The sequence below is a fragment of the Pipra filicauda genome, unplaced genomic scaffold (assembly GCF_003945595.2).
Source record: "Pipra filicauda isolate LSUMZ 115617 unplaced genomic scaffold, ASM394559v2 scaffold60_size3304689_pilon, whole genome shotgun sequence".
NCBI lineage: Eukaryota > Metazoa > Chordata > Aves > Passeriformes > Pipridae > Pipra > Pipra filicauda.
In genome coordinates, this window is record NW_024104765.1 from 129656 (window position 1) to 154057 (window position 24402).

General features: G+C 41.2%; 1 long non-coding RNA gene across 2 annotated transcripts; it reads right to left on the reverse strand.

The window, feature by feature from the left end:
• Positions 1-804: 804 nt before the first annotated feature.
• LOC120324620 lies at positions 805-24330 on the reverse strand. Of its 2 annotated transcripts, XR_005566075.1 has the most exons (5): positions 24251-24330; positions 17146-17252; positions 14468-14555; positions 13024-13083; positions 805-1330 (listed from the first exon to the last, which is right to left on the reverse strand). It is a non-coding gene; the product is annotated as an uncharacterized LOC120324620 (long non-coding RNA). The 2 variants fall into 2 exon arrangements; XR_005566076.1 differs by lacking the exons at positions 13024-13083; positions 14468-14555.
• Positions 24331-24402: the final 72 nt, after the last annotated feature.

Consider the following 24402-nt stretch of genomic DNA (forward strand, 5'->3'; position numbering starts at 1 on the left):
CAGGCAACAAAGGGAATGAGAGTTTCGGCCTCACCAGATGCTGCTAGAGGCATCATATTTGCAATAGAAGTGAAGAGGTGTTTCTTAATTCAAGAAAACAACCACGATCTGACAGAATACAAGGATTCTGGGAGCTTTTTTTGGAAGAGTTATTCAAAGAGAATACTGCCTACATTCAGTATTTCACACTTCTGTGTAGGGCTCCCTTCAAGTACACAACTGATTTCTGAGGTAGCTATTTCAATGTTTCAACAATAGCAAGAAAGGGCAGCAAAAGCAGTTGAACAATTTTCATACATTCTTCTGCTAACAAAGTATCTCTCTGCTTTCTATTGCCAAATTATTCTCATCCTAATTACAAGGCCAGATCTTCCCAAACACATCTCCTGAGAAATCCCTGAGTGATCTCACCAGAAGTAAATACTCAGTGTGAAGCTTCATCAATTCACATCATCAAACCACATTTCAGGGAAAAGTCATTAAGGGATATTCACAGATGAGAGGCAAATGTCCGATATTGTTAACATAGACTCTGCAATCAGCTTTTTAATTTGTGGGAAGACAGCCCAGACAACCATCTTTTCTTAAGCAGCTTTTAAGATTTAGATGCTTTGGACCAAACCAATCCACTGATGGCAAAGGCACTTTCCTCCAGAGCTGAATTTGGCCAATTGAATTTTTTGAAAAAAATATTTTTTTGTTATGTAAATGCAATTTTCATTTTTGCCCTTTCTTGGGGCGGGAAGAGCTTCCACACAAGTAATCAATGCCTTCACTATAGGAAGCACACACGATGCAATAGAGTGAATTATAGGGTGGTTTAGTAACTATTTTGAATCCAAGTAGTTTTTGGATATATTCCTTTGTTCCCATTTACATCTCAGTTTCAATGTCTTTGGATGCTAAAATATCTCTGCCTTAAACACTGTTACAGTGACAAAATTAGCTTTCAGTCTTCTATCCAGCTAAAAAAAAAAAAAAAAAACAAACAAAAAAACCACCACAAATTAATGCTGGCATCTTTGTCCAATAGAGAAAATCAGCACATTTTTCTGTCTTCTTCTTGAGAAATTCAGTGCTTCCCTCTGCTCCACGTTCACTCAACAGCACAGGCTTCTTTTCTGCAAGCAGATGGAGAGGGGGTGTCACAGCATCACGTTTCTTGCCTGAGGCTACTTCTGCCACAGCTCTTCCTCATCATTCGTCTTCCTTGGAGGTGCAAAAAAAGCTCAGTGCTATTGTGGACTCTACTCTGCCACCTGAATCCTATAGCATTGGTTTGTGCTCTCTATGCAGAAGTCTCCTACTGAAGGCACTTTATTCATTCAGCCTGTAAAAGCAAAGGGACATAGGTAAACCTACCTACCATTTAGCTTTTGGTGGTTTGAGCCATGAAAAATCTGCTTTTGGGGATGTTTCTCCAATTGAGGGAGGAATAAGGAAAATAAAGTTTTTCTGATATCAAATGTATATAGTCATTCTAGACAGTTTCAACGAAAGAATGGAATTAACTCACCATAATGTATCTGCCAAAATTATGTATTTCAGTCAAAACTAGTGACCATTTTATTCCTAATGGGTAGAAAATGGCAATCCTAGATCACGGTCCAGAATGGCTTGGTCGCGTCACTTTACCAGAGACTGCTTCTCCCCATTGTTTATAAAATTAATCTCATGGGACCAGCTGCAATTTAAATGTCTAATATTAAGTGACATAAGTCCCACTCTCAGGGTTTGTGGGATAAGAGAATTCTGAACTACGAAATAAAGTAACAGTGCAGTAGAAGTGCTCATCATCTGTGTTTCTGCTGCCCATGTCTTACCTTGGGGTCGAGTCCTATTTGCTCAGAGTATAGTGGAGGACCTGGTCTGCCCATGTTTTCTAGTCTTGAACTTGGATGTGTGCAACTGAGTTTTTGCTTGGGGGAAAGAAAAAAACCAAGCAACCCGCCCCCCCAAGAAGCAGTTATCAAATTTCTAACACTACCTAGTAGAATCTATGGCTTAATAAGAGACTATTTCAGGCAACACAAATTCCTAGATTTATCTCTGTGCTTGACATCAGGATTTAGAAAGCTTGGGTTCAACCACAGTTTCTCTGGATCAGTATGCTGCTGTTATTGCTGTTATCATGGGCCTGAGATAAACTCAGTTGCAAGACCCCAACAGCCTATCATGGATATCTTCAGACAAAAGACTCACAGTCCTTTTTAGCCCCTGCTCAGCCACACACCTTTATCTCAAATGTGCTCATGTAGGTGAGACGTAGAGGTACAGCAGCACTGACCTACCCTCTTTCCCCCTTCCATAGGCCCCTTCATACACCTCAGTCCTTGACATAGCATGTTGGATACAGGATGCAGACAGGAGGGTTAGGCAAATTTTCACCCCAAAATGAACTGTGGAAGGTCCCAAGAGATCTGCCTGTAAAATCAAACTGGTCTAAGTGATGTGCTTAAATGCGAAAGCAGAAAGTATTGGTGAGAACATCTTAAAGATAAATGACTCTCTGGGCACAGCAAACTGTTTCACCTTCATTTCACTTTGTTAGAGAGACTGCAGAGATAAAAAGAAATTAGGTAAAACAGTCTATCTTAAGCTTTGGTTACCAAGCATGACACTGCATAAAATTTGCATTAATTCAGGTTGGATAGTGACCCATGAGGTTAAGATTTATTTGCATTAATTTAGGCCCTTTTGAAAATGCTTACATTCAAGAGGTCATGTGTGAAGCCAAACGAATCACACTGTCCTGCATTGGGAAAAAAAGAAAAAGAAAAAGAAAAAGGGGAGCATATTTGTATTTTTAGGTCTCTCTGATTTTGCTCCTCTTGAGGGTTCATACTTGAGAACATAAGGAGAATGACTAGCTTTATTTTTGTCTCAGTATTCAAAAACTTTACAACTTTGAGAAAGAAATCGGTTATTGATTTTTTTTTCCCTGGTCTTAAATTCAATGCAGGCATAAGAAACAAACAGAAATGAAAAGTATATGTATTGTGATTGATTTGGAAATAATTCTGTAGTTCTTATGAATTTCCATGAAATTCTACTGAACAGGGAGACAAGACTAAATCTCAGAGCATCTTTGAAGAATTCTGTGTTCTTTTTCTACTTTACGATGAATTTATTCAAAGCCAGTATGAGCCAATATGCTTACCAAGATAGGAAATACATTTACATATAATTTTACAATAAATTAATCTCATCAAAACATCTGTCCAGCTTGCTAATTTAATCCATTTTGAAGTTTCATTAAATTCACAGAGTTTTGATGGTGTGATGGAATTTGGCACAGTATTTTTCTTCAATAATAGTAAAACACCTGTGGAACTTACAATTTAAAAACAGAAGCTATTGGTTGTGAAACTGGGGTTGTGAAACTGGAGTTGTGAAACTCCCGGTACTTTTAGAAAACTAGGCCTGTAAATAACTCAGAGGATGAAGCTGATCTAACTCTTGTAAATGTACATGTCTGACTCACTTCCCTAAGGTTTTCTGTACAGTCAGTGAAAAGAATAGATAGGATTCCAAAGCAAGTAGCTGAGACAGGTCAAGTGAGTTAGATCCTGAGCAAACCAATTCCTCTCAAGAGACTAGGGAAGGAGCCTTAGGTGTCTAGTTCACATGAAGTGGTTTGTGCATTGTAGACTCTCTAGGTCAGGTGAGGCCAGAAGGATCTGTTGTTGGATCATCCATATCTGAAAATCCTAGGTCCTAATATTTCGTTCTTATGCCTCTATACTGTGCATGGCTAAAACATACCTTGACTAGAGGCACTGAAAGCATCAAGATTTGAATACCTCAATGGATGAACTTGTTCTAATGGCTAATCCTCCTCCTAAGGCTCAGACTTTAAACATATCAGCTGATATGGGGACAATATACCTCGAGTATATTTAGCAGTACATGGAGAGAGATGATATACATAAAAAAGAACATCTAATATTTCTGTTAACTTTTCTATACACATACAAATGTAAGTAACACAAGATTATCTTACTGCATCAAACAAAAGGTCTGTCTAGCCTTATATCAGGTCTCTCACTGTGGTCAAAATTAATGCCTAGGGAAATAAGACCAGGACAAGTATGTATGATGTTTCCCCAACATACTCTCCCTGTTCCCTACTTTTTAACATTTAGGGACTTCATGAGCCAGACGTTCTTCCTATGATATTTCTATTCTGATTGGACTTGATGATATTTCTGATCTCAGACTCCTTCACTGAGCTCTCTTCATCCCTAGAACTTCATATTCTCTCAGAACTTTCAGCTACTACGATACTCTGTGCAGAGCTGTTCCAGAGTCAACCCACATGCTAGTCAAAAAGTCAATTACTGCTTTGCTCTGGTGGAACCTGACACCTACCTCTTTCATTCAATGCATCTTCGTTCTTGTGCTGAGAACTGAAAAGTGTGTCCTTATTCAACCAACTAGTTCTGCTCATGAGTTTAAACACCTTCATCCTGTCCTCTGACAATTACCTACTTTTCAGATGGAAAGACAATCTTACTCAGTAGTTCTTTGTACAAAAGGTCGTCTGTACATCTGACTGCCTTTGCTCTCCCCGAACCTCTCCCAGCTCTAATACATCAAAGCACAGTTCCTCTGTGGCAGCCCTCTCTACTCTGTCAATTATATTCTTCACTGAGCAGTCAATACTGCAAACTCCTGCCTTGGATGTGACCAAGAAGAGGAGAGAGGGAGAAGAATGCTTTTTAATCCTCGAAAGAAAAATACACCCACGACGCCCTGTGCATGCACTGATTCCAAAGATCCAATGTGGTCTGCTTAGCCTCGACTGCAGGTGTTGGTCAGAAAAATGTTCCATCTTTATGAGTGTTAATTTTGCTATGGAATACACTTGTAATTGTGATCCCCTTTTATTTCTTCATTGTAATTAATAGTCTCCTGGCTCACACCATTGGTGCCGCACTGACATCCATATAATTAAGATGGACAGAATCACAGCTTACATGCAACGTGTTCTGGTTCTGTTGCCAGAAACTACAATCTTGCTTCATTTCTGTTTAAACTCTAGGGAACACACTTTTATATTTTTTGTTTTAATGGTGCTAATATCTGCTCTGTCAGCCACTTGAATTTGGTCACACCATGACAGTAACTTCGGCTTTGGTGTCTTGTCAAAATAGCCACAAAATCTGTCCTGCAAACCTGGTGAAGATTACAGACTCAAAAAGATTTGGTGACATCATTGAGGGATTAACTCTGAAATCCTAATATACTCTTCCTGGAGAAACTCTCTTACACTGGGATTTTAGATCAATCTGCCTTTGCTGCAGGAACGATTATAGGCCCAAATATTCTTTTTGCTCTTTTGACACTGCCCAAGGAATCCTTTAATAAAGTCTTCATAGGGCTGGTTGAAAACGATAAGCAACTCTTCCATGGTTGCTTATTTGATTTCCCCTGCTACATTGTTATTGCCATCCCTTTCTGCAAGTAGACTAATGTATTTGATGCCTTCTGGCATGAATACTCAGCACAGCTGGGAATACAGGAACAGAAAGCAAATTCTGAATCCCTAATTGTTTTCATCACAAGAAAGGGGACTCCTGGAGATTTCATAAATAGTTCTGGTCTATGTGACCCAGTGAATGACATTAAACCATGGAGGCTAGAACCTCAGTCCTGAAGAGATAACAACCTAATCCAAGATAAGACTTGACATGTCACGGCAGCAAACCACATGGGAGGAAGGATGCCAGGGCTGGCTGCGATAAATGCTGTATAGTTTCAGAAAAAGTTTGTAAAGCCACAAATCATTCTAAGATTTGCTTGCTTGTTTTCAGATGTAAATAAATGCAGGCATGTTCCCCTGACTATGAGCAACTGGTACTTTTCTTCAGGAAAGCAGTCAACGTAGATCTCAAAGACAATCATGAAGAAACACAGGGGGTGACTTCAGAGCTTAAAATGGAGACTGACTTTCATTTGAAGAAAGCAGAAACAGAGGCAAAGAGATTGTTGCTCTGATGACAGAACAAACAGCAAATACATTATTTGTGCTCAGCCCCATGTGGGACAGGAGTAGCACAAAAGGCAGCAAACTTACAAACAAATAAAATAATTAAGCATCAGGAACTTCTACATACTTTCCTCATTCTTGGTGGGGGTTTCATTGTTCACCACACTGAAGCTATGCTTTTTCCCCCCATCATTTGAGATTGGTGCTATTGTTTGAGTTGCTGTGGGGAGCTGTCAGCTCCCTTCCAGCTCGGTGCCAGTCACAGTATCAGAAGCTGCAAACACTCAGGACATGAACCACTGTGGATGCCCACAGTGCCTGAGCCAGACAGCAATTCACAAAATAACAGATCAGTCTGGGAAAAGGTGCTGGAAGAAAGTTCATCCCAATACAGAATGAGGGCACTTAAACTCCCACCACATTCAGGATTACTAGATGTTCCCTCAGTGCAAACACAGGCAGACCTAGAAGTGACATCTCCTGAGACATACTCCTATCTGGGATAATGATCCCAATAGTCAATCAGCACAGATCTGGATCTCTAAAGCAAAACTGAGCTACATGGTTTCTCCAGTCCACAGGGTTTTAATTTTGAATCTATACACTAAAAAAGATCAAGCTGAAGTCAAGTATGGCTGTAGAGGATCTCACAGGCGACTGGATTTTCTACGTGGTTGTTGAGTGGCTGACACTACAGAGTTTTGGTTTTGGCTGGGGCCTCTGAACATCATTCTAAAAGAGAGAGACAGTCAGATGGTAATATTTCAAAGTTATAGGACCTAGCAGAGAGAGCCTGAGGGTTCTGTGTTTGTCTGCACTTAGTAATACAGAAGGCTGTCCCCACTGTGAGCAAGACACAGCCACAATGAAAATTATTCAGGGTGAGGGTGGGCTTTGGTTCAGACAGGATGCCTGGAAGTTAGCTGGAAACAGAGCTCATCATTAGGCATTTATGCATTCTTCTGCCTGTAAAGGTATTGCCTTTATATTAATATTTATGAAAAGGCTAGTCAACACAGAGGTACCTGATAGGTGAAACATGCCAAACAAATAACAGGTTACGTCAAATTTACAAGTGAAGTCTCTTTCTTTGTTGGTTTTTTTTTTTTGGAAGGCAGAGTGAGATAGACAACAACTGAATAGGAGACTGACACTTTGATGGCAGAGCAGAACTCAAGAAAAACAACTCATTTGAAAACCTGAGAGGTGTGAGTGATCCAGTGATGCCAAACACATGAGACCTGGTGAAGCTGCCATAAGGCAAGTTTTATTGTTTGATGGGGGTTCTCTGCTTGCCATCAATTGCTTTCCCACAAGCATCTCTGCATGTGCTAGTTTATTAGATCTCATCCTATAAAGCAACCACTACCGCTGTCAGGGTTTAGCAGCACAACAGCATCTTTCACTGTGTGACCTTTCAGAGTGATGTGAAGATTGGAAACATGACAAAGATTAAAAAACCAAACAAACATATTTTCTTACTAAATCCATTATTTATATTTTCTCCCTCCCTTCCTAAAAATTTCCAGTAGAAAGTTAAGTAATGACTAACGCTTTTGGGATTTTTTTTTTCCAAATAAATCTTTTCTTTTGGTACATCATTAAAGGATGTGTTACTGTCAGGTCTGGTGAAACTGTAATTACAGTGAGTGCAATAAATAAAAGTATAATGGCTCCACTGCATAAATAATGGTTCATTATCCCAGTTTTATTGGTATTCAGTTTGCTGAGCCAATAAGTCCTCCTGCATATCCAAAGAAACTGTTCTGATCTGAACAATTCTGCTATGTTAAGTGAAAGAAATAAGTGGTTTTTTATGAGAGAGGACATTTTGGTCACACTGGTAGTCCCCTTGTGTGGGCTTGCACTGTTGCTTCCCAGTTGAAGAAACGTGTTGGTGACCCATCTTGCCATGTTGCTTACCATATGTGGTACCAGCACAGCAATCCACTGACTTGATGGGATGCTCCCAACATGGGTAGCCCCCCAAAATTTCTGCTGGGGTCAGCTTGTGCAAATAATGCTTTGGGCCTGGTCACATTGTTTTGTGCCATGAGTAGTGATGGGAGACTAGCTCCAGCCTGAGCCTCAGTGCTCTGCCACCACTGTCTCTCCAGACCCTCTCAGCCTCTCTGGGACCCCTTTCATGTTTCCATTTGCTGAGTCTTTCCCTTCAAGTCTCTTGAACACCTTTTTCTGTTTCAGTACCCTTGAGTGAAATTATTAAGACATAAATGCTAGTTTGAAACCTGCCAGCATTCTCAGGGCACCTCCTTTCCACCTGCCTGCTGAGGGTAGGGTGTTAGCTCCTGTTTTTGCACCTTTGTATGCATTGCACCTTTGTATGCATAGGCACCAAATTTATAAGTGTCAATAAAGCCAATATCAAAGACAACAGGTGAAGTTTTCTCAAGTCTCCTACTCACTTGCCCTGCTCTCCAGAGCAGATATGCTTTAGCCTTGTGAGGCAAGTTCTAAATATTTGTCCCGCTGTCCTCATGGCATGGCATTAGATGCTGAAAAGGCTGGAGGTCACTCTGCCTTTTTGACACTTGAATAATAACAACAAATGATGTAGAAATCTCCAGCTCATTGGAAAGTTTCAGCATTCAAGCAAGGAAGAATCATGAAATGTCAATTCTCAATCAGAGATACACTTGGATGATCAGAACTGGTGGTCATACAGACTGCTTCTGGCATTCCAGTTCATGCCAAGTGTTTCTTCCCTGCTGCAAATCCACCCATGGAACTGCTTACACCAACAGGGGGACAAAACTGTGTTCCAGATGATTATTCATTACTCATTCAGCTCATCATAAATGTGAGACACTGAGTGGTAACAGATACATCTTCAGGCCAGACATATAACTAAATTACCAAGGCATAACGAGTTATTGGATATCACCAGACTCACAGCAACACCCTGTGCCTGTGCTCCTTTCCATGGCAAACAGAGCACTTTGCATTTGCTGTAAGCAAGAGGTGCCTGTGGACATTTTCCCTGGCCCAGCTGAACACAGTGACCCAGTAGCTGCAGTGCCTCCCCCCAGGCTGAGCCACCTGCTTTCAGGAGGTTTTAGCCTCACTGTCAAGGGCTGGAGCTCCCACAGGTTAGATGCTGGCCCTCCCAGTGTCAGAATCTCCTTTGGTAACTAACACTTTCCTAGAGTTTGTGCCTCTCTTTCTACCAACACACTCTCCTCTCTCAGTGACCCTTGCTGACCTGGGTCTTCCACAGGGTGTTCTGAAACCAACTGATCAGCAGGATGACCCAGCCTGACACAGAAATGGGTGAATAATACGAAAATTTCTACCATTATTATGAGCTTCAGGTAATTTTATTTTTTGGGGGGGGAGGGGGGTGGTCAGTTTAAATAATGTTCAATAGTGCTATAAAAGTGGTGTTTTAGCACAGAATCCTGACTGAAACGTTAAGCTTTCTCTTGTATATTGACAGTCTTAGATGGTCTGGTATATCCAAGTCAAACCTGAGTTCAACACAACCTGCCTTGGTCTAGGTTTCCATTTTCATATAAGGCTTTTCATTGGGTTGTATGCATCATACTCCTCAACTCAAGCAGCTGTGGGCATTACAAGAGATGAATCATCACCACAGAGTTGCTCATTGTCCCTTCCTGGTGCTCTTCTGAACTCTGTGTACTTTCTTTCACTTATGCTCCCATATTTACGGAGTCCCTTCATCTGCAGGGACTGCAGTCTTCATCAAGGGAAGCAGAAGTTTTACAGGGAAGCAGAAACAAGAAATTGCCTTAAAACTGTTACTTGGAACATTTGTTTGTGCTATCACATATCTTGATGAATTTTTCACTGAAGGCTGTAAATTATGGTGCAGGGAAAACATAACCCCTGTCTTTCAATTATAGTCTATCTCAGAGCTAGAAATCCCCTTTTTAACAGTCTGGACTGTGCCTGGCAAGCCATGAGCACACTGCAAATAATATATAAACAAATAATAAACGTTAGGCTACAATAACCTGTGCTCTTGGGAGTGAATGCAGTCTTGGGCAATTGCTGTATTTCACTGAGGTTGTCAGTGTTATTCATCTACAGAATTGTTTCAAAAGAAATTGTAGGTCTTGTCTTCAACATACATTTCTGATGTATGTTTTTCCTAGATTGCAGCTGGAGTGCCAATTTCTTATGCCTTTTTTTTTTAACAGAAATACATGTAGGGAAAGAATGAGACTTCTCTTATCATTAAAGATTTTAAAAATCAGTATTTATTTTACTGCTATAATATAGTTCCATTATCATTTTTTGAATAGCACATTACCAGTAATTGGTTTAAACTTTAGAGCCATATCTATCTCACATCCATTATCTAAGTTGATTTGAAGAGTGCTGGCAGCGTGCAAAGACAAACAGAACTAATTGAACACATACAGTCTCATGAACCAAATTTTCAAGAAATTTACCTAGTGGAAAAGCCAGTTTGAGTCTGTCAGTTACTCTTCTATTGAACCACCTTTCTGGGACCTACGTGCCTGGTTGCCGCAGCACGAGAAGCTTGCTTCATGGTAGTTTGCATGACTGAGCATTTGCTCAAAACTAAATAAAAAATGAACAAGGGCTCAAGCATTCTATGTAATGAGTTAATATTTCCTACTGTACAAGGTTGTAATGACTGATCGTATACTCCTCAATCGTATTTAAGTTCAAATTGCTGTCTAATTGAAAGAAATATATGGGGACATTGAGATAAGCTCAGGACTAACAATCAGCCCTTAAAATCTAATGCAGGTTGGCAGTGACCAGGAGAGACAAACAAATCATCATTCTTTTTTTTCAGAAACAAGCATCAGATGATAACTAGATTCCCTTATGAAGATGTCATTGTATGCAAATATTAGTCATGGCTACCTCTGGAGCTTTGTTGGTGCAGCAGACCCAGCAGCCGTGAGCTGTCTTCTCAGGATGTGACTTTATTTGCAGTAGATTTTAAACCAGTTCCATAAAATGAGGTTTTAAACCTTTACAGGGAAGTGTTTTCCCTTTCTAACTGAGCATTCTACATATGACCCTGCTGCATCCTTGACTGGTAGAACAGACCTAAGTCCCTGGAGTTTCTGTTCTGAAGCACTAGGGCTTCGACACTCTCCATGGGTACAGTAATATCAATGGCAGATCCCATCCATCTTGTGTGCATGCCACACACTATTCAGTTAAAAATCACCATTAATACTGTCCCCACTGCAAACTAGTTGAATCAGATAATGTGTAGTAGAGGTTTGTATACACCATTAGCTTCTTTCAACACAGATTTTGCAGTCAGGGATGAAATCTCCTTAAATCGCAGACAAAGTGCCACTCACGAGGCAGGGATGTAGCAAGTAAGGCTTGGGGGACCTGCACTGCTGTTTCTTTCCTCCACTGAATGTTGCAGGACTGACCACCACTCCCACTGAAGTAAGAAAATACACCCATTGTCTGATTTCCATAGCTCATTCTGGCTACCAATCATAGCATAAACTTCTAACCATCTCACAGGTGCCCCTAACATGAGGATGTAGAATCACAGAACATCCTGGGTTAGAGGAGACCCAGGAGGATCATCTAGTCCAACTCCTGACTCCACACAAAGCAACCTAAAAATTACACCATATATCTAAGACCATTGTGCAAACACTTCTTGAACACCAACAGGCTTGGGATCATGGCCTTTCCCCTTGGGATCTTGTTGCAGTGCTTGACCACCCCCTCAGTGAAGACCTTTATCCTAATACCCAGCCTGAATTCCTCTGACATGGCTTTAAACCATTCCCTTGCATCCCATCAGACACCAGAAAGAAGAGATCAGCACCTCCCTCTTTTGAAAAAGTTGTAGAGAGCACACACGTGATTCTTCCACTTCCCCTTCTCTAAGCTGAACAAACCAAGTATACTCAGCTATTCATCTTTAAGTCATGCCCTCTAGTCCTTTCACCATATTTTTCACCCTCCTTTGGACACATTCTAATGTTTTATATTGTTCTTACGTTGTGGAGCCCAAAACTGCACACAGTATTTGAGATGGGGCTGCACCAATGTTGAGTATAGTAGGACAGTCGCTTCTTTCATCTAGAGGGCTGTTCTGAGCTTAATGCACCCCAAGATAGCCAAAAACAAGGGACTGATTTATGCCCAAATAAAGACGCCTCTTGGTACCATTGAAAGTAGGTAAGAGGAACTGAAACTCATCCTGACTTGTTATTTCTTGGTATTATTACCAGATATGAGAAGCAACAAACACATTAAAAAAAAATCACCCATATTCTAGATATAGCAACTGAAAAAGAAGAAAAAAGACTTACACAGCTCCCCATCACTACCCTCCTCTGCTATTTCCACATGATATCTCCAGCCTTCCTCATAATCTCTGCACCTTTACTGCAGGATTGGTTTTTATACTAGGAGACAGCAGAGAGGTGAAGAAGATGACAAAAGCTGCTGGTAGGACTGCCATGGCCGCTGGATGCCAAGGCACTATCTCATGGTGGAGATACGTTCACTGATACAGCAAGGAGAAGCTACTCAAATTCAACAATGATGAGAAAACTAGACTCTGTCCTTTCTGGGTCCTCCAGGATAAACTGACACTTCATAACATCATTTGTAGAAAGGCAGCTCCGGGTTCTAAAAATCATACTCTATTAAATAATTGCAGAGTCATTTATAAAAGGGAAAATATTTTAAAAGAACATTAAAAATGCCTCTTCTTCTGCTAAAGTCCCCTGAATGTTACCAGAGTTATATCTCATTACTCTAGAGTACTCTTAGCACTATATATACCCCTCTGGAATATGTATTGCCTTTATTTTTAACTAAAATGATAAGTAAAGTTAGATATTTTTAGCAGAAATACTCTACACTGATTCATAGAGCTGTGCTGATACTAGAGCTTTTTTCTTTACTCATTTCACCTTGATTCCAGGAAAATATGATCCTTTCTTGAGAATGTGGTTTTATTCATGGCATTTTTTTCTCTGATTGATGAAGCTGATTGTGCTTTTTTATGGATGAGGAGCACTTACGTGAAATCAGTCACTTGTGAAACTCCATGTTAGAGATATTCTTCACCTCAGGTAAACTTCCTGGAAGAAAGAGTGAGTAATCTTTTGAAAGATTAAGGAAAGGGAGGGGAGAGAGAGAAAATAAAAGACTAAAATCACACAAGTTTTTTCATGAAGCCCACATAAAGTAGGCTCAGAAAAGGATTCATTTTGGGCTGCTCATCACAACAGCAGAAAAAGAGCTGATTCAGTGCACACTAGTGCAATAGGTAAAATTGATGTCTTGAAAGCAGTATACATTTCTATTGCCTCAAAGAAAACTTTACATAAATTCAGAGTTTTAGTAATGCTTTGCGCGTAATCAGAGCTGTTTAATCTTGTCAAACAGTTGCCCTCTGGGAAGCAGGCATTTCTAAGGAGAACATCTGACAGGCAGCTCCATTTTAGAGACTGGCAGCAGAAACAGCGGTAAGAGTTGCACTGGGAGCTTCCTTCTAGCAACAGTGACATTTAAGCAATTTTTGATCCTCAGGCAATTTTAGCTACCAAGTATGGGGTGGTATTTTTCCCTTCTGTTATGAACTGTAATAATTTGTACCCCTGTAAGTTTTCTAAAGCCCAAGCCATGTTCATGTTCCACTATGCAAGGTCTTCTAAAACCCCAGGAGAAAGCAGCGCAGAATTTGCTGTGAATATTCTGAAGTTCTTTTTCCCAGTGGGGATCAGCTTTGGTCCATGAAATGCATCTGGCTTTTCTGGCCACTGCTAGGCTTGGGCTCTGCAGTGTTTCTTCAATGTCTACCTGTGACAGGTCCCATGGATGTACTGAATCATGATTTCTCCTTTGAAGACTGTCCTATATGCCTTCCTGCCAATGCAAGAAGGGGAACAGTGGTGATGGCAGCTATACCAAAACCACAGGGAAGAAGCCATCTCCCCTTTCTCTGCTGGAAGCAGAAGGCTGCATCCATACCATTCCTGGAGACAGTCAAAACTTCTTCACAAGCTGTAACGTCTTTTAACCACTGGCCTGTGTTAGTAGAGCAGGGTGTTTAAATGCAGATAGGCAGGTAGGTGAGTAACAGTGCACCTCTGTGTTGCAGGTGGTTGAAAATTGACCAGTTAAGCTCTTTCAAAGGGGACAATTGTGAGATCTCTGTTCCTTTGAAAATTGCCTCCAGATGCCTATATACATCTTTAGACCCTTAATCACTTTGCATTCATCACCATGAGGGACATGGATTAAAGACATTCTCAGGCACATGTAATCCAGAGACACTTTAGCCAGTATAGCCTAGATAAGATGCTGACAGGAGAGAGTCAGTGTTTGGAAATCATCCTCTTCTTCTCCCTTATGTTTTTGTCTTTTAGTGATTTGGGTATTTTTTTTCCCTTCCCTGAATAACCAATGTGGAATTATTCTTCTGTGAGGCATTTTCTTTGCAGTTTCCAAAAGTTATCTCACCTTAATGAGCTGCAATTCCTGTCCTGCATGTCACAAGGGTCTTCCATTTACCCTTTAGGAAGTTGTCTCTGTTGAGGAATGGAAAACTCTGCAGCAAAAATGAGAGCAGCTGAAGAAAAGGGAGGCATTTTACATATCACAGCTGGAAAAGTTATATACTTTTTGCTTATCCCAGTGTGTGCAGATGCTAAAATACACCATGGAAGTTAGAGTAAAGCAAGTCCTCACTGAGCCATCTGAAGTTCAATTTTTTTCTGCTTGTGCATCTCCCAATGGCATTGGGGGGACTTATTACCCCATCATTGCTCAGCTGTCAGGAGAGGACCTGGCCACAGGGGCAGTACAAGTTTTGTGGTATCTGTCACATCCTATGAGAAGAAAGCTCTGTAGGCCAGCAGCCACCAGTACTTTCCAGGGTGGGAGCTTTTTTTAAGTGTAGGACTTCCTCCACTATGGAAATGAGACTTGGATGACAAAGCCTACAGAAAACAGTGTGCAAATGGCCTGGAGGAAAAAAATGAATCCCAAAACCAACCTTTTATTTTTCACTTGAATGTTTTTATGGTATTTTCCCAGTCTCCCATCGAGCCATCAACAAATATGAGTGTTTCTCTCTGTCATAGTGTTTTGTGGATTAAGCCTAGAAGGTCTTCAAAATCCCAGTTCACTCAAACACCCCTGAGGTGAGAGGCAGCTACTGAAGGAGGATGTTTAACTGTATCTAATAGCAGCAGCCCTAGTCCGCCATCTACTTTTTCCACCACCACTGGCTTCATCCTCTCCTGGAAACTCCTGAATATCATTGGTGGTCCCCAAAACATACTGACCCTGATGCTTCAGTCCATTTGTCTTCCCAGGATCCACTAGAGAGGCAAAGCTGTTGGGAATGAGGAGCAGCATCCCACTGGGAGCTGCAGAGACATGCCTCTTTCACTCCAGAGTCTGCTAGGTTGGAAGGAGTGGAGCCATGGTCTTAGCATTTTCCTTTATTGTATGCTGAGACTTGGCTTGCACACAGAAGTAGGGGAGACAAGGGTGTAAATATGTAGTTTTTGAGCATCATGGTGGTCACAGAATGGTCAGGAGTCTAACACTGTACTGAGACTTTCCATCACATCCAGAAGCACAGCAACCTATCCTACCAAGAAAGATCTGTGTGGTTTTGTTCCTGCCCATGCAGCACCCAGACTGGCAACAGGTAGAGTCAGCCAGGAAGGTGAGAGATGGTGGGTGGTAGGACAGACTGGGAAGACTTCAGACATTTGGCTGTTCCAAGTGTGCTCTACTTAAATGTCCTCAGGAGAACCCAGGATGGATGTTCCTCTTCCTGACCAGCAGCAAGGCACAGGACTCCTCACCTCCTCCCCAGAGGTATCTATTGTCACCAACTTGGTCATGCAACCTCACTTCTGACCTCCTCCCACATAATCCTGGCCTTCCCTGTTCCATCCTCACCACCAGCCTTCATCCCTGATGTCCAGCTGCTGGTTCAAGGAGCTGTAAAGCTCCCTTTCCTGAGTTTTTTTAGGGCTGGGACTGATATCCCAGGCTGGTCCACAGCCCAGAAATTCTTCTCCCAGAGCCCATTGCTCCTTTTGAGCTGCTGGGAAAACTGCCAGTTGCTAATGGGCAGACAGTGAGACCGACAGGAACAGAGGCATCTTTAAACCAACATTTGCTGACTTGCAGCCTCAAAAGGAAAATCTGAGCTCTGCATGTTCTCTACACTCCACAGGCACAGTTTTCCATCGCTGTTGACCTTCTTTTCTCTCCCATGCTTTTGCTATTTGCTCTGACAGCTGTTTGCCTTATCCCAGGGATCCTGTGGACAGGGACCATTCCAGCCCTGTGGCCGGAGGAGGCTCAGATCAGAGTGCAGCCTTCCCACCCCAGCCCCATGGACTCACAATGTGGGAGGTAAATAATACGTCGCAACTGCTGCCTTTGAATAACACAAAACACTGCCTGCACTTGATGCCCACAGGTTATTATTTCTGTGGCAAAGCTGAAAATATGGGACAGATGAAAGAAAGGTGCACTTACAAAAATTGATGGTGCTTGTTTTTAGATCAAATTTGTGATTTTGTAGACAGCTGTAGAAGAGCCATAGGGGAGAGTTCAAAGGAGGGCAGGGTTGGGTGAATTGCTGTTCTGGTCCCTGTCCTTCCCATGCCTCATAAAATGAAATAATGATAAAGTAAAGTGCAGTTGCAGCCTCACTAGAAGATGTCATAGCTATGATAGCCTAATGAGCTTCAAAGGACCAAAGAGTGTCAATAGATAAAATCTATTGTGGGAAGATTTCTAATGCTCAGTACAGCAGGGAAACACTTTCTGAAATCCCAGAACATTCATCAGTGACAGTTTAGACTATAAATTCATGCAGTATAGACATATTCAGTACTCTAATAAAGCACATTTTCACTTTTATGAATCCAGAAAATTGACAAAGTAAAACCAGTACTAAACAAAATTTGAATGTGGAGTGTTGTAAAGTAAAATACACTTTGGAAACTTGAATTTTTGAAGGTTTGGGATTTTTCTAGAATTTTGCTGTGTAACAGAGGATATTAGAGTAATTAAGACCTGAGAAGAGCATCAAACATCTTCCTTTGCTTCAAAGGCACACAACCAAGCTTTATATGTTAAAACAAACTGTTTCAAATCAATTAAATTACCTCTTGCATCTCAGTACCCATCCTTGTGAATAGGAGTGAAGGAGATGTCCCAACTTAATTCCATTAAAGTTTCTTGGTGTTGTTTCAATCACTTTCTTGTAAAGAATCTAAGGAAAAAAAACATTTAAGACTGTTAAAGGATGGATGCAAAACTGAGTGCACATCCTGATCCACAGGGCTTGCTATCCAAAATTTGCTGTCAAAACGAAGTGTTAGGAATTTACTGTTCTGGGTCTACCATGGCTGAATTTACTGAGCTGGTGGGAGGCAGGCAGGAGACAAGAAACAGACAGACAACCAATCACAAGCTCCATGTGACTTTTGTTACCAAAAAAGGCAACAGTATCACTGAAAGCACAGACCCAAGTTCAGCACATGTGATGTCCTTCAGCTCTGCTTGGCACTGGTATGGCCCCGTCTGAAGTACTAGATCTGGTATGGAACTCCATGCCCAGCAAATGGGTGACTTAGAGAAAGCCTAACAGATACCAGCGAGGTCCAGAAACCATGATTGTAAAGATTTAGAACAAAGAACTGAAGAAAGATGGGAATTGCACTGTTCAAATTCCAGTGAGACCCCCAAGAGGAGGGTAGGCAAGCATCATTAGGGATTGACATGTGTGCAGGTGAACCAGAGTAGAGGCAAGAGAAAGGACCAAGAGGCCCTGAAGATGCTTCCAGGCTTCTCCTTCTAAGATAGCACAAAAGTGGAGCAAAACAGAGGGCAGAACATCTGCTTGTTCATAAGCTTGTTCATAAGTCTGCTGGTGGAAAGGCCAGATAAAACCTTGGCCAGACCACTCCTGTGAGCAGGCTGTCCCTGATGAGTGGAACAAGCATATGAAACAATGATACTTTCCAAAGATCAGAGCAGAACAATAGCTGATTATACCATCCGTAGTGTATGCAGAAAAGTCAATGTTGACTGCCTGGGAGCGGGTACTCAGGCCACTTGACTTTATTGAAACTGAGAGCACAATACAGAGGCACTAAGAAATTACTAAAAACCCATTATTGTTGTTTTGGTGTAAGCAAGGAGGAGAAATTAAATTCTTCTAGAGTTTGAGAAGTGTGTCTTTTTAAATATCACAGGTACAAACAGTTTTCCTTCATATGACTGCTTCACTTTCAAAGCTGCATCTGACAGAAGAGCTAGTCTCCTTGACAACAACATGAAGCCTTTTACACAGGGGGATTGTGCTGTATGGCTCATCACAACTTCCAAGACATTGCTACTGGACAAAGAGTACTTATTCAAAATAGGCAAACTCCTGTTGCATCAGTCATGGTAACGATTTCCTTTGAAGCTTTTCACGGGCAGAAACCAGGGGTATGTCAGGACAGTGAGTTAAATGGTTTTTTTCCAGATCAAACAAAGCACAGTTGTGCACTGATGCTTTTTTTTTTTTAATCTGAGGTCCTTACCTGTTTCTTGTTCTAATTAAGTCCTATAAATGCATGATCTGTGTGAGACAGAGAATCTTACGACACTGAGGTTCCAGCTCTTGGTTTTTTTTCCAGGTAGTTAACTCTTTCCTACTTTTTAGTCTGATGTAAAGAACAATCATAAACGTTGGCAATTAGAAATTCAGAAAACTACTGAGAGCCGTAATCTGAGTCCTTTAATTTCTCTCACTCAGTTTTGGTATATGTGTGCTACAATAATATGTATGCAGCTGTGGAGTTGGGATAATTTAATTAACACTTTAACAGTGGAAACAGAATAAATTAATTAACATTTTTCTCATTTTTGAATGAGAAAAGCCCTGGAAAGGAATATTGTCATTTTTGAGTTTAATCACATTATTCAATTTTAATAATGTGACAAGAGTACTTAGACACAGAAAACTTACTAGGTGTTCAACTGTTTCCTTATTTTTCATCTTTTTTTTAAATGTTATTTTATAAGAGTAAAACAGAGCAGAATTAAAAAAAAATATCTATTTTTTGCTGGGTTTGCTCTGAGAAGAAATCAGCTTTATACACCATAAGTAATTAGAGTTCATTTTTAATATCTTGCTAACTTCACTATAGTCATCAGCATTTTTGCCTAATTCTGAAAACTGCATTTAACATCAAGAGTCAAAAAGTTTTGTAAACCAGCAGTCCCAAGTAGCCACAATCAGGCTGGCACTGGCAAGCAGAGTATTCGACCTCTGCCTCCAAGGCAGAGACACATATTCAGAATGACACAGAATTGCTGTCCTCATTTTCTCAACCTCATGTTGCTGCTCAGGTCTTTCTTCTGTCATCTCTGGTCACTCAGGGAATAAAACAGATTTGCAGAAAGGAAAATTTAGTATTAAAACAAGTGTGTCATACACCCTTATTGTATCAATTCCATCAGGACCTAATAGATTGCATACTGGTTAGAACCAGGATCAGGGCAACTGTTTTTCTTGAGTTACTCTGTTTGTGATCTGGACATTGTTACTGAAACAGAAATTGAGGCAATGAAACAGGAGAATAGCCAGTAGAATAAGTCGATGTACTGGGAAATATATGTATATAAAGATGCAAATTAAATGGTTTGTGCAGGAAACAGTATATTTAAGAAATTAATATCTGAAATTTGCTCAAGGTTAACATCAAGTATGTCAACTGGTCGTTTCCTTCTCCCAGGCCAAGAAGGTGATCAATACAAAGAGGATAAGAAACCATTTGCAAGATTTACCTTCAAAAGGGTAAGGATCCCAGAGCATTTTCATCCTTGCTGCATCCCACTGTTTCTGCTGTCACATCTGTTCCTCTATCATCGCCCTGAAACTGATGCCATGCTGAATTCACTGCAGCAATCACAACTGTTATATCTTAGTCTGAAAGCTGCACTCATCATAAAAACTTAAGAAGTTTCAGAGACAAATGTTCAACTTGGCAGAGGCAAATAAACCAACTGGTCTGTTTCCATGCTTTTAGATAAAGGTCCTGTTAATGAGCATGCAGAAGCATTGCTGTGATTTTCTCAACATCATTTCATTGCTAAAGAAATTGGGTCCTTTTTCCAGCATCTCTCCTCCCTCGCTTCCCAGAGAAGAGAAAAACAAACTTGATGATTCCACATATTCCCTATGGGATGGGGGAAACCCTCCAAATACAGAGCTGGAGGGGTCAATGACAGCAGTTTCCAGACACCATGACCCACATACAGATGTCAAACTGGACAGTTTCCCATAGAGCTCTCCACTCTTACACTATTTAATCTGTAAGAGAAAAAAACAGTCAAAATGGCCCTGAGGATTATTGCCTGGCCTCCCTTGTGCAACATGCATCAGAGCTTGGAAATCATTATCTGAAGGATAAAAGAAAAAGCCTGAAGTGCTAGAGAGCACATGTCTAAATATACCTTCTCCATGTATTTGTTTCGAGGACTTCAGCAAACAAATCAAGCCTTTCTTTTATGTTTTATTTCTCAGCGCTTAAGCAGACTTACACGTGAGACATCAGACATAGGGGATATGGATATGGGCCAGAGAGCCACTTGAGAAGGTGGGAGGTGAAAGAAGATGGGACCACTGGATGCACCAGGACGTAGACACAAAAAGAATGACCAACTATCAAGAAGACCAGGAACTGACTCCTGTAGGGGGAGGATACAGGAACAGATGTGATGATGGAGACAGATGGATGTTTCCCTGTGTTTTCCATCTGCATATGCTGGAGTCCTTCTTCTTTTCCACTATATCATTCTGTTCCTCCCAGTTATTTGAAGTATTTCTACTCAGTGTTACTATTTTCTGGTACCTTTTTCATCTTCCATTTTTTTCTGTTCTACATGGTATGGATTTTCTTTGTTCCACGAGTTCTTCTCCTTTTTTGCCCAACTTGGTTCCCTGTTTGTTCCTGCATAAATTTATCCTGTTGGCTGACCATTATATAAAATATCGTAGGAACAGGATGCTTCTTTGTAACATAATTAAGGAGGTTGTGTGAACAGCTGATCTTCTGGTATTTTCACCAGGAAAAAAAGGGGGGAAAAAGCTCTTCCATTGCATGTCTATTTTAGATGAAAATTGCACTGGACAGAAGCCAGGTGGTGCAGTAACCCCAGGCACCCCCAAAGCCTTCATTCTTCTCAGGACAAGGAACATTCTCAAAGTCACCTTCACACACTGATGTTTTCACAGTTCCCTCTAAATTAAGACATACAAACAAAAGGAATGAGTGAAGACAGAAATCAGTCTGTTTCAGTAAGGTCTTTCAGTGAAAAATGACCCACAGTGGTGGGTCCTACTGCAGAGACCTGACTTCTTATGGGATTTCAGCTTCTTCTACCACCAATCCCATGGCCTCCAGGACAACTATGGTGTGCAAAGGGCAAGGTATAAGTGCAGAGAGAATTTCCTGTGAGCATGACTTCGAGAAAGACATGTAGATGGTGGTGTGACCAACCAGCTGAACATGGAGTTTCAGGACTAGGCAAAAACAAATGTGTAACCTTTGGGTCTACAGAAGAAATAGAAGGATGAAAAATTGGACCAGATCCACAATAAAGTATGTGCATCAGCACTTTGGAAAACGTTGAGACGTCCTGGGATTTCCAAGGTTATTAAACAGAAGTTAAGCACTATGTCAAGAACTAATCTTGCCTACACAGAGAAGAGACTGTCAAAATAAGCCTACTTTTAGCCTAATTATTTTTTATTTTTAGCCTAACTAAGGTCAAATAGAAAATAAATATTTACAAGTCTACTGCAAAGAGGAGCCAAGCACTGCAACATGTTACTAGTGGTGATGATGTTTGCTCCAAGACCAGACTTTTTAAAAAAGTAATTAAGTCCCTTTCCAAGTGCTGTTGAATGTTACAGTGTTTCATCTAGGATTGTTCTCCAGCCTGTGCTGAGCAGCACGGTAGGAGAGATGACCTCTGCAATACCTTTAGGCTTGTACCCTACCACACATGCTCAATAAAAGTGTATTATCAGGCTGCCTGACACAGGGCTGTGCATAGTGGATGTGTCCTTCCACTGTATGCAAGATATGTCCGCTTTTCAGTCGGTGGGATCTAAAACAGAAACAATCTGCCTCGAATTTCCTAGGGCTAAGGAACAGTCTGAAAGCCCATACAGACATGAGCATAGAAATCAGGAGAAAAGGCAGGAGGCACAAGGGCCATGGGCCGAAACATGCTGCTCAGATGCTTCCTCAAGTGAAGTAGTGAGGGCTGCTCTGAGCACTACACTTGGCACCAGAGCCAGCCTGGCATTTGGGATCCTTGCAGACTGAAGCCACACTGCAAGTCACCACCACTGCTTTGCACAGAAATCTGCTGAACTGAATGGATGTCAAGAAGCAATCAGGATGAGAGATAAGGGCTGGACTTGATGATCTCGGAGGTCCCTTCCAACCCAGCTGATTGTATGATTCTATGATTCTATGATATATCAGGCTTTTGTCTTTATCAGAGAATTCACAGTCTTTGCTGTGTTTTCCCTGATTTGTGAAATAATTCACACACTGTATGTTAATAGGGATATTAGCAACCAGAAGTGATCAAGTCTATAGAAAATGTACTAGTCATGAGGAACACAAGCAATAGTCATCATCCACTCCATTCTTGCAAGTTCAACCATTGTGAAAACATCAGGGTGGGCTAATTTTATGCTGCATAATGTATTTGACCTACCCCTTTCACTCAGATGCACTTGAAACTATTCAGCTGATCCTAAGCAAATCTTGAAACGAGCACTAATTTGTAATGTTATTGATTTATGAGCTTATTGCTCCCTATATGATTATAATTGTTCAATAGGTCAAGCACTCTCTTTACTTAATTAATATTTGCCACAGCCAGTAACCTGAAGGCATGTTGGTGGAAATATACTCAAAATGTGCAGTCTGCAAGCTTCTTAAAGCTAACAAGATATTTACACTTCCTTTACATTCTACATTAATCATAGAATCATAGAATCAACTGGGTTGGAAAAGACCTCTGAGATCATCAAGTCCAACCCTTGATCCAACACTGCTGTGATTACCAGACCATGGCACTAAGTGCCACATCCAGTCTCATCTTAAAAACCTTCAGGGACGGTGAATCTACCACCTCCCTGGGCAGCCCATTCCAGTGCCTGATTACTCTCTCTGTAAAAAATTTCTTCCTAATATTCAACCTAAACTTCCCCTGGCAGAGCTTAAGATCATGCCCTCTTGTCCTACTGCTGGTTGCCTGGGAGAAGAGACCCACCTGGCTACAACCTCCTTTCAGGTAGTTGTAGAGAGTGATGAGGTCGCCCCTGAGCCTCCTCTTCTCCAGGCTAAAATCTTCCCTGAGACACATCCAGGACATGTTTTCCCTTTGGGTTGTTTGGAGAAATGCACAGGATGTGAATGTTACCATAAAATCTCTGCTTCTTTGTCACCTACAAATAGCTTATTCATAAAGACACACGCACCTCATCATGTCATCCTCGCACTGGAACCCTTCATCCTTCACCTTCATGTTGCTCTGTTTTGCTAGCCTGTGACACCAGTTAGTCATGCCATGTCAAGCCATGTGCATGCTTCCAAAACTTGCAGTATCAGGCTTTAGTTTCAGGGAGAAAAATATGAGGGATTTTACCCTATAGCTAAATACACATCTGGGCTCCCTTTAACTCAGTTTTGACAAATACTGTGGCTTTGACCCTGAAGACAATCAGCAACAGGGCTGTGCCTCACTACCAGCAGGCCCCAGCATCACAAGCAATGGTCCCATTCCTGAAGCATGGCAGCTCTGGCAGGTTTCAGTATATGTCTGTAACAGCTCCAGTAAGGTACCTAATGCACAGTGTGATGTCTCACTGAAGCTGGCTCCCTGCCAAGTCTCCAAAACTCACCACAAGAAGTCCCCTCCCAAACCTCAGGGAGAAGAGGGGAAAAAAAAACCAAAACAAAACCAAGAGAACCAAAACGAGAGAGAGACAGCTAAAGCAATACATATAAATATATTTACACTTATATTACAGTTACATACAATTGAAATATATATACAATTTCACAAGGAAAAGGGAAAGGGAAGGGGGAAGGGAAAATAAAAAAAGGAACAAAACCAAAATAAAATATATATATATCCCGATCAGTAGCCCAAGATCTAGTAACTAAGAGAATTAGCAAAAGACCATCTTACTACTCTCCTTGGGACAACGGAAAGTCACCAAACCCGACACGCTGGAACGACCACTGGTAACCTCCGTCTCCCAAGGTCGGCAAGGCCTTACCAGGCCTCGCTCCCCAACACGACAGACTCAACAGCAGGGAACCTGCACCTCCAAGCCGCTG